The sequence below is a fragment of the Oncorhynchus keta genome, chromosome 19 (genome assembly GCF_023373465.1).
Source record: "Oncorhynchus keta strain PuntledgeMale-10-30-2019 chromosome 19, Oket_V2, whole genome shotgun sequence".
NCBI lineage: Eukaryota > Metazoa > Chordata > Actinopteri > Salmoniformes > Salmonidae > Oncorhynchus > Oncorhynchus keta.
In genome coordinates this window covers 34,339,547-34,357,807 of record NC_068439.1, presented here as the reverse complement: position 1 = coordinate 34,357,807, position 18,261 = coordinate 34,339,547, and positions in this window count along the sequence as shown.

Here is an 18,261-nt window from a genome sequence, read left to right as displayed (position 1 = left end):
TGTCTCTAGTCTGAGATAGTTAGTGTAAAAAAAGAAAGGAAAAGAACACACACAAAACAACTGTCATGCCAATATTCACATTTAGGGGCTGTGATTTGAAGGAGAAGGAGAATGAAGGAGAGAGACATTTCAGGACGGTTTTCTACAATTATGCTTAAGCCTTCTGCTGCCCCAGTATCTCTGCTTTAGATATGTCGACTATGAGGATGTGTGTCTTCTCTAACACCCAGGAAGCTCCGATTCCAACTCCCATTAGATAGATCTGCAAGCGTTATAATGTCAAAATACATTCCTTAACACATTGGAGGTACCGAATAGGTGTGTTTTTTTTGTAGCTTTATTTAGGATTTTTTTGGAAGTACATACCGGCTGTAATGTGAGTAAATGAAGATAGTTACTTGGCGATACTCCATATTTGGTGACTAATGAATGTATTTTGACATTATAATGCTTGCAGAGCTGTCTAATGTGAGTTTGAAATGGAGCTTCCTGGGCGTTAGAGAAGAGATTCGTCATAATCACTGTCGACATCTCTAACGCACAGATACTGGAGAAGCCTTCTGCACGGATAGCAGTCAATATCCAAATATGCTGTATATCTTAAGCATGCAGAGGGCTTTAAAAAATTGTTTGGGCTGTGGGTTTGTCTTTTACACACATTTCAGAGGAAACAGACCAATAGTTGATGTTATACTGATGATAACATCAAGAAATTAGACAATGCTGATCTGTGTGTGTGTGTGTGTGTGTGTGTGTGTGTTGAACTAAAGGGACAGCTCCTAGGTGTGAATCTGCTGTCCAGTGATGTGTGGTGCTGAAGGTACAGCTCCTGGGTGTGGATCTGCTGTCCAGGGATGTGTGTTGTTTAGGATACAGTTCCAAGGTGTGGATCTGCTGTCCAGTGATGTATGGTGCTGAAGGAACAGCTCCTAGGTGTGAATCTGCTGTCCAGTGATGTGTGGTCCTGAAGGTACAGCTCCTAGGTGATGATCTGCTGTCCAGGGACGTGTGTTGTTGAGGGTACAGCTTCTAGGTGTGGATCTACTGTCCAGTGATGTGTGGTGCTGATGGGACAGCTCCTAGAGGTGTGGATCTGCTGTCCAGTGATGTATGGTTCTGAAGGGACAGCTCCTTTGTGTGGATCTGCTGTCCAGTGATGTATGGTGCTGAAGGGACAGCTACTAGGTGTGGATCTGCCAGCACCACACATTGGAAAGGGAAAGGAAAGGAGGATACCTAGTCAGTTGTACAACTGAATGCCTTCAACTGAAATGTGTCTTCCACATTTAACCCAACCCCTTTGGAATTGAATAGTGTGTTGCAATATAATGGTTAACTGTCTTGACTAAAAGTAGTGCTTAAATCTATGGTTCATTCTGGGGGCTTTAGTTTAAAAGTGGGTCGTTCTTGAATTGCAGAAGCATTTGTGTCCCTCGCCTTTGCAACCATGAAAAACACTTTACAATGACAAATAGTTACACATTGTACATGTATTCTTTTTATATTGAACTGTTTATCAACGATTAAACATAATGCAAGTTATTTATACTGCAACATTTTATGTTTATGCATTGTTTAAAGTAGCCTACTTAGGGTGAACAAATAGGTTTTTTCCCAGTAGTTACCCAGTAGAGTTATAGTGTTTTGGGGATTTAGAGATATTTATTATTTTGAATGCTAGAAACTAAACTCAATTATTTACTAAATTGTATAGATCAATTATAAAACAAAGAAGGCTATTAAAATATGTTTAAACATTTTTTTATATATATACGTGTCCCTCAGTTTTAAGTCATTGGTGTTACCGCCTTGAAAATCCCTCATTATGAATATATACAAGGACCTTGAGCATTCTGTCCAGTGGCAAACTGTTATTGGGGAAGTGTCTATATTTCATGTATTGGATAATAACACCCTTTTAGTATGTCATACATTTGAGGATTCTGTAGATAATTTGGTTTGTCTAAATCCAAAGTGTCACATGATGTTACTCAAATGAAGGGAAAATACATTGTGAGCATAAATATGAATCATATCACTTCAGTAAATTATTTCTAACAGGTTAATGACCTTAGATTTGAGAATATGTGGCCTCCGTTTTAGAAACTCCTAATTTACCTAAATCATATCATGGGTGTTATCATCATTGGTGTTAGTACTCCTACTGGTGGCACAATGTTATCGTAATGGTAAAAATATACATTTAAATGTATTAAAGCTACCATAGTAGTTGATTTAGTTGATGGGAAGATAAATAAATAAAACATTTATAAAAATGTAGTTTCTTCAAAAAAAGTGCCATGCCGAAATGCCACCTCAATTCAAGAATGACCCAGGTGTATAGTTTCAAACAGTTTTTCTATCAAGGATTTAGTAAGGGTATTATAAGGATTTATACATGCTTATAACAAGTTTTTTAAAAGTAATAATGCACCTGTTGGTTTTGAGTTAGTTTTACAATTGTGAGTTGTTGCACCCCTGTCATATCATTCATAATGAAAACTAAACGACACAGTGGTGTGCATACAGCCATTTCATTACAAGGTAAACTTAAACAAATAAATGGGTTAGAATGATAGTATAAGATTGATTAATGCTTATGTAACAAACTGAAGTTTCTATTTACTGAGGCTTAGCCAGCATGATAGAAAACCTTTTTACGTGTTTATTTCTTGTCATCATCATCTTATTCTTGACAAATTCCACAAGATGGGAAGGAATGAAGCTATTGATATTGTATACACCTGGACAATTCTCCATTGATTGAGACTCAACTATCACTTGCTCTTGAGTGGTGGCGTGGTCTAAGGCACTGCATCTCAGTGCAAGAGGCATCACTACAATCCCTGGTTCCCATAGAGCGGTGCACAATTGGCCTAGTGTCGTCCAGGTTTGGCCTGGGTAGGCCATCATTGTAAATAAGAATTTGTTCTTAACTGACTTGCCTAGTTAAATAAAGGTTAAAATAAAGGTTAAAACTCATGTTAATATTTAGGGGGCATCCTAGCTTGACCGAATAACTAGGACTGCTCTGTTTCTCTCTCTCTCTCTCTCTCTCTCTCTCTCTCTCTCTCTCTCTCTCTCTCTCTCTCTCTCTCTCTCTCTCTCTCTCTCTCTCTCTCACACATTTAACAAACTGTCTAAGAAGGGTATGTTGGGGGAACTTTCTCTCTCTCTCTCACACACACACACACACACACACACACACACACACACACACACACACACACACACACACACACACACACACACACACACACACACACACACACACCTGCAGAGTAGCTCTGTTCTATCCATTATGTCATAGACAATTATCCATCCAGATAATAAGGACACGAAAGAAATTCCTGTTCAGCATTAAGGCAAGATCCCCATAGCAATTTAAAGAATAGCAGTATAGGAAGGCTGAATTACAGGGTATAGGGCAGGCTATATAGGTCAAAGAAACCGGTCTGAAGGCATCTGATTGAGTTGCCAGCATGAGGCCTTCTTTATTAGAACCGTTTGAACAGGGGAAGAACGGTGTGGATGGAAGGTCGAGCTAATAAACTCAGACTAGAGCGCAAGGACAAAGCACTCCTGACTGAGGTTAAAGGTTCCCAACCTTTGCCACGTTCAACTAGCGTTCGGACAAATTTGAGAATCTGTTGCTTTGTTCTCCTGCCCAAATGGCGTCCCGTACTGGGAGATTTGAATTGCCGTCGCTCACTAAGAGACATGATTGAGAGGTGTAAACAGGTGCCCGTTGTCGGCATTATGATTTGAATCCGCTAACTTGAATGGTTATACATTTTTAACGATAACTATATATTTCGAATGCCTAATTATTATGATGAAATTGCCTAATAAATTGTTTTTTTTATTTTACTTTACGCAATTTTAATACATTACATTGAAATCATAACAATAGCATTAATAAAGTATTAATTATATTGGCTTAATTGAACAGAATCAGCATGTTTTCATGTTTATAAGCACATTTATTTCGAATTAGGTTGCACAGTGCCTTGCATGGTGTTTCCAAGCCCGTGATATTACGCGATGGAAAAAAGTTTAAAATCTGTAGTTGTAACAGAGTCCGTAACATAGAATATAGCTAGGCTACACAATAACCCAACAAGTTAACGCTGGTTTATTCAATATAGTCCATTTATAATTAATTCCGTTTCAAGTATTTTTTTTGTGTGTCAATAGTATTTTACAACCTCATAACTTACCTATTTGTATCCAGGCTAATAGACTACTAACATTTTTCTGTCAATGTTTCAAAACACAAATAACTTACCCATGTTGAAACCCTTATAAGCCTTTGTATCACTGTAAGCCTGACATTACCAATTGTTTAACTTTCTGTCCCTGTCCCAAGTTTCTCGGTACGCTTCTTTAATTCGATCTGTTTGATGTTAGTTCAATGCATTTGACTTGTGAAATCCCCCGCCAAAAATAAAAATGTAATTGATAGGAACCAAAGGGCTGCTATTGGAATTTAAATATCTACGGTAGCCTTTTTGACCGTCCGCCCCCTTGATAATTGATTTATGGTGAAAATTATTAAAATTCCCTTCATTCTATTTGAAAACGTAGACACGGACTAGGCCTATAGCCTATATTCTCCCCAAGAGACCTAGACTTGGTACCAGTCTTTTTAGAAAACATTACACTCATTGTAGCCTACTTTGTCTCACATACAGTACCAGTCAAAAGTGTGGACACATCTACTCATTCCAGGGTTTTTCATTATTTTCTACATTGTAGACTAATAGTGAAGACATCACAACTATGAAATAACACATATGGAATCATGTAGTAACCAAAATGTGGGGAACAAATCAAAATATATTTTATATTTGAGATTGTTCAAAGAAGCCACCCTTTTTATCTTTTTGACAGCTTTGCCACAGCATTTGCTGGTGTATAAAATCGAGCGCACAGCCATGCAATCACCATAGACAAACATTGGCTGTAGAATGGCCTTACAGAAGAGCTCAGTGACTTTAAAAGTGGCGCCTTCATAAGCATTAATCAGTCTTTTGATATCATTCTAACTAATGTTAAATTGATTAAGCTACCATATTAGTTGATTTAGAATGGGAAGATGTACCCAAATACATTTAAATTAAATAAAACATTAAAACATATTTTTTTCTAAAGTGCCATGCCCAAATGTCACCTCAATTCAAGAATGACCCAGGAATATAGCTTCAAATAGTTATTCTATCAAGGATTTTGTAAGGCATTATAAAGGATTATACATGCTTATAACACGTTTAAAAAAAGTAATAATGCACCTGTTCGTTTTGCGTAAAGGGTCCCCCCTACACACAAACGATTTTTAAACATTGTGAGTTGTTGCACCCCTGTCATATCATTCATCATGAAAACTAAATGACACAGTCGGGTTCCTAGTCATTATTTATAAAGGTACGCTTTAAAAACTACAATATGTATTTAATGAATCTCAAATGAGGTCGGCTAAATGAAGTGTATTACATTTGGTAAAAGATTAGGTCAATTCCTCTGTGACTGTTACACAACTGGTAGGCCACTACAACTGTCACTTCTAATTTTCTTGCACTAATGACTATTTGATGAAGGGACAGTTGTGCAACGCCCCGATTGTATGCGATTATTACCTGTGGAAAGTGGCGACAGAATAGAGCTAATCGCCATTCTAAAGACGATGCTGCCATCATGTGGTGTTTTTTGTGTACTTCATATCCCCATGCTTAACTGATGCTGGGAGTTGACAACGTATAGGAAGGATTCTGCTTCCCCTTGCTGTCTCCTAAGTTGCACTACACATATTTAGAGTTGAGTTGTTCTCTCTTTCAAAATCAAGAGTCAATGTTTATCTGTTGGTTGGGAAATTGCAATGTGTTGATCTGTAAAGGTATAATCTGAAATATTTACAGCATGTTCAATGGTAATGGCTTAAAAAGGGAATTGTGACTGCTGAGGCCAAATACAGTAAAATGACAATATACTGTATGTCATGGTAAAAAAAATAAGTGCAGCAGTGCTTTAATAACAGAGTTGTCAGTGCGTTAGTACAGTCCAAATCACTAAGGATCGATCATGGTCCACACACACCAACACAGTCGTGAAGAGGACACAACACCTCTTCCTCCCCAGGAGGCTGAAAAGATTGGACCCTCAGATCCTCAAAAAGTTGCACCATTGAGAGCATCTTGACTGGCTGCATCACCGCTTGGCATGGCAACTGCTTGGCATCCATCCACAAGATGCTACAGAGAGTAGTGCATAGGGCCCAGTACAACACTGGGACCGAGCTCCATCCAGGACCTCTATTCCAGGCGGTGGCAGAGAAAGGCTCTAAACATTGTCAAAGACTCCAGCCACTCAAGTCCTAGACTGTTCTCCCTGCTACCGCACGGCAAGTGGTACCGAAATCCGGAACCAACAGGACCCTGAACAGTTTCTACCCCCAAGCCATAGTTAGTTAAATCATTAACCAAAATAGCTACCCAGACTATCTGCATTGACCCTTTTTGCACTAACTTTGTCTCATCACATACGCTGCTGCTACTGTGTGTTATCTGTCACTTTATTCCTAGTTACATGTACATACAGTATCTACCTCCATTACATCGTATCCCTGCACATTGACTCGGTACGAGTACCCTTTGTACATAGCCAAGTTATCATGACTTATTATGCATCTATTATTACGCGTTTTACTTTTCTTTACTGCTCTATTTTCTTTCTCTCTGCATTATTGGGACGGGCCCGTAAGTAAGCATTTCACTGTTAGTCCACACCTGTTGTTTACGAAGCATGTGACAGATAAAAAGGGATTGGAGTATTATCCCAATACCTACAGTCTATCCTACATCCTATAGTATCTTAACTACTGTATTACAATATTCTGTCATGTCATCTATGTCGTTAGCAGTGAAGCTGGTGGAAGGAGCTATAGGACGGGCTGGGATGGAATAAATTCATGTGATTTCCATATGTTTGTGTTTGATACCGTTACATTTATCCCATTCCAGCCATTACAATGAGCCAGTCCTCCTATAGCTCTTCCCACCAGCTTCCACTGGTAGTTAGTAGTACTATCGAAAATGACGTTGAGCCCTGTCATTTTTAAGCCCCCATTACTGTTGCTTTCTTTTCCTCTGTCTGCCTGCCTGTCTGATTTGTCTATATGCATGTCACTCACTCACTCACACACACACACACACACACACACACACACACACACACACACACACACACACACACACACACACACACACACACACACACACACACACACACACACACACACACACACACACACACACACACACACACATCCCCATGTTAGCTAGAGATTGAGCAGGTGTGCGGGTGGCCGCTTTGGTTGGTTTTGTCGCCATGGTGACGGCGTGTTGCCAGGCAGCAAGCGATGGCCCTCGGGAGCAGCGGGTCACTGCACACTAAGGGCTCTCCGCCCACATACACACCTCTCCGCTGTACCACACAGACACACACACACACACACACACACACACACACACACACACACACACACACACACACACACACACACACACACACACACACACACACACACACACACACACACACACACACACACACACACACACACACACACACACACACACACACACACACACACACACACACACACACACACACACACACACACCTCAGAGGAGAGAGGGAAAGAGGGAACAAGGCAGGAATGTTTTAAGAATAAACACTGGACTATTTTGGAGTGAACAGCGATGAGTCCAGATCTGAATCCCGTCAAAAACCTGTCGAGACCTGAAACAGCAGTTGGTGGAAGGCACCATTCAAACATTGAAGAATTGGAGTCGTTTGCAGGTGAAGCTATTGGGTGCCAATAATTTGGGCCATGCCATTTGATTTAATGTTCTTAATTAACATTATAAATGTAATTATTCAGAAACAAAATTGGTTCCGCAATGTTGACAATCCAATACCAAGCATGGAGACCAATTATAGTTATTTAAATTTTAACTTATTTTTGAAGAACTAGGAAATTATTTCAGAAGTTCAAGGGTGCAATATCTGTCTGCAGCTGTATGTTTGGTAGAAACAAATGGTGACTTGATGTGAAATGTAAAAGGTAAAGAGCCAGTCGATGCTTTTCAACACATTGAGTCATTTATTCTCTAGCTTTTTCACAGATCAAATCACAGATTATGTTACATGATGATATGATGTTCCCAGTCATAAAACCAATAGATATTACAGGGAATTTGAAACAAATAATCCATTCTACATGTTACAAACATTAGTTTATAAAAGCATTTAAGAAGGGCAATCCACCACCCCACCCTGCATTATCTGGGAATTGAGCTAAAATTCCTTAACTCCATTACACTAAAACAAGATAATATATCATCACTATTAAATCCATTGATTCATCAATTCAGTTATGGAGTTGAATTGTCTGGTCACCCAATACAGTCATGATATAATTTTCCTGTAATAAGTGTACCAAATGTCCATGTTTATTATGAATGTGTAAAGACCTCTGTCCAATCTGGGGGTTACATGTTGACTGATGGAGACCAATCTGTTTGCAATGTATTTCCCTTGTAGCCTACCCAAGCTTCTTACCTAAAACATAATATACATACTAAAATATTCTCCCCTCACCCCAGACTCTTTTTTTTCTCTCTCTCCCCCTCACTCACTCACACACTTGGTTCCATTGTATTTTCATGACATGTTTTACTAGGTTATTGTTGATGATTAACAAAAGGCTACGCTCATAAACCAATTTATGGTTCGTAAAGATGGCAATTTGTCTTTCCAAGATCATCCATCCTGACAGAAGTTGATTTTCAAATGCTTCATAAAACCTCAAAATACACACACTGTCATGTGTTCTCAAAAACCTGGTTAAACAACCAACAAACAATTTGGTCGATAAAAGTTACAGACCCAAAGGGGTCTAAATTGTGCAGTAGTTTTTTTGTGTGGATGGGTCCATTTTCACTCTGAATTCACTACTTTTCCATCATACAACAAATATAGTTTTCTTCTACAGAATTATTTATGACCTTCCCACGCTGTAGTCTGATTTAGAAGTATGGAAATTATTGTGGCGTCTTGGAGTCAGACATTCAAGGTGCTTCTTCTCTTGACATCAACGGAAGTGTCGCAGATGGGGATCTGTGAAATCCACGGCTAAAAGCCGGACATGTTGCCCCTTGCGCAGGCTTCTTCAGACAGGTACAGACGCTTCAGAAAGGTGGTCACGTGTATCCGAGGCATGGGGCTAATTTGAGTGGTAAGGCTAACCTAAAACATGATCCCAGTTTGATATGCTGCTTGTGTATTCATTCTCATATCAGCTAAAAATAGAAAAACATCATATTTTGGTCACGGAGACAAATGCACATGGCTAGCTGGCTGCAGCAGGTTCTACCATTTCACAATAGCCTGGAATCACCAGTTATTACCTTTAAACAAAATACCTTTTTGCGTATATTGTTGTTGTTTGGTTTACTGTTTGAACAGTCACTAAGATTATATTTGGTTATCATTGCAAAATAGGCTACTTTGATGAATAGCCTATAGATAAGATCAAGGAACCAAGCCACAACACTATCCCCAAGGCTACCACAATTTTCAGCTAGTACAAAAGTATTTATTCGATGAGGTTTAACGGTGGTTGGCATCCAATAAATGTTGCATTACCTCCACCTACTAGGCTGAAGTATAACTCCTTTATACTTTGCTTAAATAAAAAATTAAAAAATACCCTACCATCTAACCCTACACTTACTAAAAACTCACCACGCTACTCCACTATTAAATCCATCTAGTCCTACCTCAGGCCAACAGCCTGAAAGGAATGTAAACCACCACTCAACACACCCTGTAACTCTTCTGACATCAAGTCTTGCACACCCAAATACCTCTCTGCAGCTGCAACTGTAACAGTATAATTTTAAATCAAATCAAATTTATTTATATAGCCCTTCGTACATCAGCTGATATCTCAAAGTGCTGTACAGAAACCCAGCCTAAAACCCCAAACAGCAAACAATGCAGGTGTAAAAGCACGGTGGCTAGGAAAAACTCCCTAGAAAGGCCAAAACCTAGGAAGAAACCTAGAGAGGAACCGGGCTATGTGGGGTGGCCAGTCCTCTTCTGGCTGTGCCGGGTAGAGATTATAACAGAACATGACCAAGATGTTCAAATGTAAACCGTCCCCTCGCCCATACCTGGGCGCGAACCAGGGACCTTCTGCACACAACGACAACAGTCACCCTCGAAGCATCGTTACCCATCGCTCCACAAAAGCCGCGGCCCTTGCAGAGCAAGGGGAGCTACTACTTCAAGGTCTCAGAGCAAGTGACGTAACCGATTGAAACACTATTTAGCGCACACCGCTAACTAAGCTAGCCGTTTCACATCCGTTACACTCACCCCCCTTTTGACCTTCCTCCTTTTTCCGCAGCAACCAGTAATCCGGGTCACGGCACCAATGTAACAGTATAATTTTAAACCGTCCCCTCGCCCATACCCGGGCGCGAACCAGGGACCTTCTGCACACAACGACAACAGTCACCCTCGAAGCATCATTACCCATCGCTCCACAAAAGCCGCGGCCCTTGCAGAGCAAGGGGAACTACTACTTCAAGGTCTCAGAGCAAGTGACGTAACCGATTGAAACGCTATTTAGCGCACACCGCTAACTAAGCTAGCCGTTTCACATCCGTTACACAACCACAACCTCAATTTCCTGCAACCTACCTTCCATCCCTACCGTACAGCTGAGAACCATTGCTATAAATGATAAAAATCCAATCTTACTGAGGCATATATCACTTGTTGGCCTATACCTATGTACTGGTACAGATCTAAATTCATCAAAAAAAGAAATGTCCCTTTTTCAGGACCCTGTCTTTTAAAGATAATTCGTAAAAATTCAAATAACTTCACAGATCTTCATTGTAAAGGATTTAAACACTGTTTCCCATGCTTGTTCAATTAACCATAAACAATTAATGATCATGCACCTGTGGAACGGTCGTTAAGACACTAACAGCTTACAGACAGTAGGCAATTAACGTCACAGTTATGAAAACTTAGGACACTAAAGAGGCCTTTCTACTGACTCTGAAAAACACCCAAAGAAAGATGCGCAGGGTCCCTGCTGTGAGAGGCTGGACTGAGGGCTTGTAGGCCTGATGTAAGGCAGGTCCTCACCAGACATCACCGGCAACAACGTCGCCTATGGGCACAAACCCACCGTCGCTGGACCAGACAGGACTGGCAAAAAGTGCTCTTCACTGACAAGTCGCGGTTTTGTCTCACCAGGGGTGATGGTCAGATTCGCGTTTATCGTTGAAGGAATGAACATTACACCTAGGCCTGTACTCTGGAGTGGGATCGATTTGGAGGTGGAGGGTCCGTCATGGTCTGGTGCGGTGTGTCACAGCATCATCGGACTGAGCTTGTTGTCATTGCAGGCAATCTCAATGCTGTGTTTCACAGGGAAGACATCCTCATCCCTCATGTGGCACCCTTCCTGCAGGCTCATCCTGACATGACCCTCCAGCATGACAATGCCACCAGCCATACTGCTCATTCTGTAAGACAGGAATGTCAGTGTTCCACCATGGCCAGCGAAGAGCCCAGATCTCAATCCCATTGAGCACGTTTGGGACCTGTTGGATCGGAGGGTGAAGGCTAGGTCTAGGGCCATTCCCCCCAGAAATGTTTGGGAATTTGCAGGTGCCTTGGTGGAAGAGTGGGGTAACATCTCACAGCAAGAACCAGCAAATCTGATGCAGTCCATGAAGAGATGCACTGCGGTACTTAATGCAGCTGGTGGCCACACCAGATACTGACTGTAACTTTTGATTTTGACCCCCCATTGTTCAGGGACACATTATTCCATTTCTGTTAGTCACATGTCTGTGGAACTTGTTCAGTTTGTCTCAGTTGTTGTTCATACAAATATTTACACATGTTAAGTTTGCTGAAAATGAATGCAGATAACAGTGAGAGGACATTTCTTTTTTTGCTGAGTTTACTACTCACACCACTCCTCTCTGGATCCTGCCCCCCTCACCCATCTTCCTCTACTTTCTTCACTGCCTCAGCATATGACAACTTCTGCACTACTCTAACCCTGGAAACCTCAACCTGCCTCTCTCACATGCGACATTTCTGATCCCCAGCCCCATGGGCACCCCTACAATTAACACGTACTGCTTCTTTCCCCAAGGCTACACATTCCTTTGTCTCATGCCCTTCTGCACACTTCTCACACCTAGGAACCTCCCTCCTACGCACTGCTACCACATGCCCATAAGCTTGACACCTGTAACAAGGTTATATATTCAGCACAAAAGCTTGTACGGGATAACTTATATATCCCAACATCACTTTGTCGGGGAAATACTCAACATCAAAACTCAAAAGAACAGACAACGAATCTACTGTTTCACCACTGATGCCACCCTGTCTACTTCGTAGCAAACGATGAGCATCACAAACCCTGGGAATCTTCCCCTTCAGTTGGTCAACTTTCACATTTACCGCTACCCCAGTAATCACTCCTTTCAATGGTGCCCTTTTCTTGAGAGCAAAACAATTCACATCTCGTCTCCATTCATTTAACACTGAGCGCCTGCTCCCTCTGACCAGCAGAAACACAAACAATTATCACAAGACCACTGCTGGTTACCCTCACCGATTCCACAGCACCCATCTCTGTTTTCACCCACCCTGAAACCACCTATGGATTAGCCAAAAGGCAAGGGTCCACTTTTTTAAAAATGTCACTCCTATTGTCACAGACTCATCTTTATCCTGACCATCGGTGCAAGCCTTGGGCTCCGAGAACTTCACCACAACTGCCCCCTCTGATAGTTCGCCCTCACACACTTCCATTTCTCCTCCTGTCTTCAGCTCATTCTGCTTACACTTTTTACGATTCTCCTTTAACAAACCATCTCCCTTTTTTAACCGATTCAAGGTCACCCGCTTCCTCCCGCTCTCTCTTCAACCCCCTCTGCATCTCATTCTCATTTTCCAAGTATACATCTACTTATGATAACACTGCAATTCTCCTGACATGCATCTTGTTCTTGCCCTCTCAAGGGACGCCATTTTCCCCAGCTACGGATCTTCGGTACGGGAGATGCTGACACTTCGACCAATCAAGCTCACCCAGTACAAAAGTACTTTGAATGCTGGAGCGTATAACAAGGAGATCCCCCTTTTGTGATGAAAAATGACAGTGCAACATTGTGCTACACTCTGAATCTTGTATCTCTCCAGAGCATGCAGTAATGTCAGAGAGGAAGAGAGAGACCCAATTCAGTGGAAAATCTGTCTCCCTCCAGCAGTTTGTGCCCCCCCCCCTGCTGTTTCGCCCACCAAGCAAGAAGTTTGTATGGAGATCAATGAGTGAAGAATTTGGATGACAAAAAAATGAATGGCTTATTTGCTACATGAAAGTTAATTTAATCGAATAGAAGATTAGTAATGCTTTGCTAAGTAGTTACAAGTGTACTGATAATTAGGACACGTGACATCCAGACAACTTTGAGAAAAAACACTTTATATCGGCGTTGTCTCGAGATGGCTATGCATATTCATAGATTGAGGCTAGTAGCATAGCATCTCTCTCCATTGAATACATGCGGTTGACATCAACAACCGTCATCGAATATTAAAAATAGGATTACAATAATGAGATGCATCCACAAATCCAATGAAAGCATAGGCGGGAGCTAGATAGCCTGCCGTATCGCATTGTGGACAATGACTACAATTGTTAGGGCGGAGAGACATGTATCTTGTCAGTATATCCATAATCTTTGTTGTAAACACAAGTTGGAGGAGAGCCTGACTGCGGCCCAAACTAGAGGTCGACCTATTAATCGGAATGGCCGATTAATTAGGGCCGATTTCAAGTTTTCATAACAATCGGAAATCGAGCGCGGATTTTGCAGATTTTTAAATGTATTATTATTATTTTTTATACCTTCGTTTAACCAGGCAAGTCAGTTAAGAACACATTCTTATTTTCAATGACGGCCTAGGAACGGTGGGTTAACTGCCTTGTTCAGGGGCAGAACGACAGATTTTCACCTTGTCCACTCCGGGGACCCAATTTTGCAACCTTACAGTTAACAAGTCCAACGCTCTAACCACCTGCCTCTCATTGTACTCCACGAGGAGCCTGCCTGTTACGCGAATGCAGTAGAAGCCATGGTAAGTTGCTAGCTAGCATTAAACTTATCTTATAAAAAAAACAATCAATCAATCATAATCACTAGTTATAACTACACATGGTTGATGATATTACTAGTTTATCTTGCGTGTCCTGCATTGCATAATCGATGCAACGCTGGGGGATGATTTAACAAAAGCGCATTTGCGAAAAAAGCACAATCGTTGGACCTAATCATGAACACCAATGCCTTTCTTAAAATCATTACACGGAAGTATATATTTGTAAACCTGCATATTTAGCTAAAAGAAATCCAGGTAAACAGGCAAAATTAACCAGGTGAAATTGTGTCATTTCTCTTGCGTACATTGCACGCAGAGTCAGGGCATATACAACATTTTGGGTAGCCTGGCTCATTGCGAACCAATTTGCCAGAATTTTACGTAATTATGACATAACATGGAAGGTTGTGCAATGTAACAAGAATATTTAGACTTAGGGATGCCACCCGTTAGATAAAATACCGAACGGTTCCGTATTTCACTGAAATAATAAACGTTTTGCTTCCGAAATTAAAGTTTACGGATTCGACCCTATTAATGACCAAAGGGTCATATTTCTCTGTGTTATTATGTTATAATTAAGTCTATGATTTGATAGAGCAGTCTGACTGAGCGATGGTAGGCAGCAGCAGGCTCGTAAGCATTCATTCAAACAGCACTTTCATGAGTTTTGCCAGCAGCTCTTCGCAAGCACAGCACTGTTTATGACTTCAAGCCTATCAGCCTAATGGCTGGTGTAACCAAAGTGAAATGGCTAGCTAGTTAGCTGGATGTGTGCTAATAGCGTTTCAAACATCACTCGCTCTGAGACTTGGAGTAGTTATTTCCCTTGCTCTGCAAGGGCCACGTTTTTTGTGAAGCGATGAGTAACGCTGCTTCGAGTGTGGCTGTTGTCGATGTGTTTCTGGTTCGAGCCCAGGTAGGGGTGAGGAGAGGGACGGAATCTATACTGTTACACTGGCAATACCTTAGTGCCTATAAGAATATCCAATAGTCAAAGGTATATGAAATACAAATGGCATAGAGAGAAATAGTCCTATAAATATGATATTAACTACAACCTAAAACCTCTTACCTTGGAATATTGAAGTCTCATGTTAAAAGGAACCACCAACTTTCATATGTTCTCATGTTCTAAGCAAGGAACTCAAACGTTAGCTTTTTTACATGGCACATATTGCACTTTTACTTCTCCAGCACTTTGATTTTGCATTATTTAAACCAAATTGAACATGTTTCATTATTTATTTGAGGCTAAATTGATTTTTATTTATGTATTAAGTTAAAATAAGTGTTCATTCAGTATTGTTGTAATTTGTAATTGTCATTATTACAAATAAATAAATAGAAAATTGTCAGATTAATCGGTATCAGCTTTTTTGGGGGGGTCCTCCAATTATCGGTATCGGCGTTGAAAAATCATAATCGGTCCAAACACTTAAAAGACACCCTCATCCACTTAACCATGCCTTATGCCCTTGGGGGAATCCCTGTCGCCATCTTGGAGGGTGGTCCAAATAATTAACCAAGCAAGGGAAGTTTGTAACGTAAGCCCCTCAGCCCTCGTTTTCAGTCGGCTTTTTCGAGTGTACAATTATGTTCACTCCGGGGCCTGAAACACCCCATAATTCAATTTGCGATGATTGTACATCCGCTACGAAAAGTCTGCAAAAACTTAAAAACAACATCAATGGAGAAGTCAACATACAAGTGTAAGTAAAAAACGAATGCAAATAAGTTAGATATTTTGCTACTACGTAAATAGTAAATATGTTATTGTTTGGTTATCTTTTGGAAATTGTAGAAATAAAACATTTCCCTTCAGGCAATGCTAGGCAGGCTAACGTTAGTTAGCTAATTAATTTGCTAGCTATCATACAGTAGAAATATATTAATAATGATATATTTAATATTAGTAGACATGCACTTATAATTGAATATAGGGCACCATATAAAGCACCCACAAGCTACCGGTGGCTGAAAACACAATCATCATGGGATGAACGAGTGACACATTTCCGGTGAAAGGTGTTTTTTTTGTTTTTTTGAAAGGTGGTTAATTTAAAAATCATTTCTTCCTCCCTCGCCCCTCGCCCTGCAAGTGTATACTCGTCAGACGTCATGATATGCCATCAGAAGTGTCCACTTAATTTGAGGGCTGAGGGTGTCACGAATCCCGCCGAAGATGGTGCCTCTTCCTGTTCGGGCGGCGCTCGGCGGTCGTCGTCGCCGGCCTAATAGCTGACATAGATTCCCTTTTTTTGTTTCTGTTAGTTTGGTCTGATTGGTTACACCTGTTTTGAGTTTAGTTTTGTTTGTGGGCTATTTAGGGGCACTAGGCCCGCCGGCTATTGTGCGGGCTTGTTTTCTGTTCATGGTGTTGGATTATTTGTGGATTCGATTTTTCCGGACAGTTTAGTCCTGTTTGTTTGGACTGGTTATTTCATGCGCCCTTGTGTTTGGCATGTCCGTTTTCACTGTCTTTGGAATAAAGATCCACGTTCGGAACTAAACCTGCTCTCTGCGCCTGACTCCTCCACCCACTGCTCCTAGAAGCCTTAACAGAGGGGGTGTGTCTTAAGTTTTTGGACCATTGCCCGTGTCTTTCATCAGAGATGTTATTTATTTTGGGAGATTGCAAAATATGACCTTTTCATTCAAGACAGGGTAAATATATTGTTTCAGCTGATAATAAAACATGTTTTGTTTAGTTACTTTTTCCTCAACTTGTTTCTCTAACTTTATAGGAAGTCAAGCTAGCTTGTACTCTGCAGAGCAGAGAGCAGGCTAGCTCAACCTAGTCTCAGAGCATTTTGTATTATTCTGTATGTAAATCTGAGAGACTCCTTTTCGTATGCTATGTTACAAATTACCATTTGTACAATTCAGGATGAGATTCGAACTCGCAAATTTGTTTGTGTTTTTGCCTTAAGTAACCAACCATCTTATGTAACATATCATTGTAATTGAGTGCCCTGTTATATCTAGTCTATGAGACCAGGCTGGCTAGCTAGCTAAAGCTTGGCTAGGTTTAAGTTACCATTTTGGCTAGTCACCTCCACCTAATAATTAGCATAAAAAACAAACGTCATTACCATCACAATAAACTTAAACGGGAGGCAGCAGTCATATAATATAATTAGCTTAACAGGCATTGTTAACATTACTATTGAACATTTTCTCACTTATAGGAATGGGTAATTAATTAAAAAAACATTTTAAAAAAAGTATTTTATTCATAATAAAAAAATCAACCTACATCAAACATGTCTAGTAATTTTGGTATAGAATTTTGGAATTTTTGTTTGTGTATAAAGTATTTGGCAACAAGAATAAAACAATTAACAATAATTTCAGTGGTTTTGTTATCATTGCAAAAGTAACATATTATATATTTTATGTTCAAATTATAGGCAGTGTTCATAATGGTAAATAAGTACTTTGCAAGGTTTTCCCAAAATTCGGACACAAATTTACATTCAAAGAACAAGTGAGACAGATTCTCACCTTCTTTTTCACAGAAAACGCAGATATCATCCATAGCCACAAATTTGGAAATCATAGAATTACATGGATATATATCTTATGTAAAATGTTGAAGTGCACTTCCTTAACTTTGTTTGGTATACAGTATTTGTAAGGTCTTAACCATGCATTTTTCCAGACAATGTCAGGAATAAGCATGTTCCAGAAAAACTTTCCTCTCGGTGTAAGTTGGTTTTGTGAATGAAGAATTTGTCTAAAATATTTATTACAACAAGATTTCTCAAGTAAGCCCACACCTTCCAATCTGAGTTCTTGATAAACTTTGTGATCATTCCCAAAATTAAGATGACTTTTCATAAGTGTGGAATGGGTCATTTTTTACAAGTTGCTAGCTATCCCATAATGACATCACTGAAAACCATACATTTTCAACTTCTTCTGTGGTTTGTTAACTTCCTGTTCTTCGATGGACTCTGGCTGGACTGAAGATGATGCAAAGTTTGAAAAATG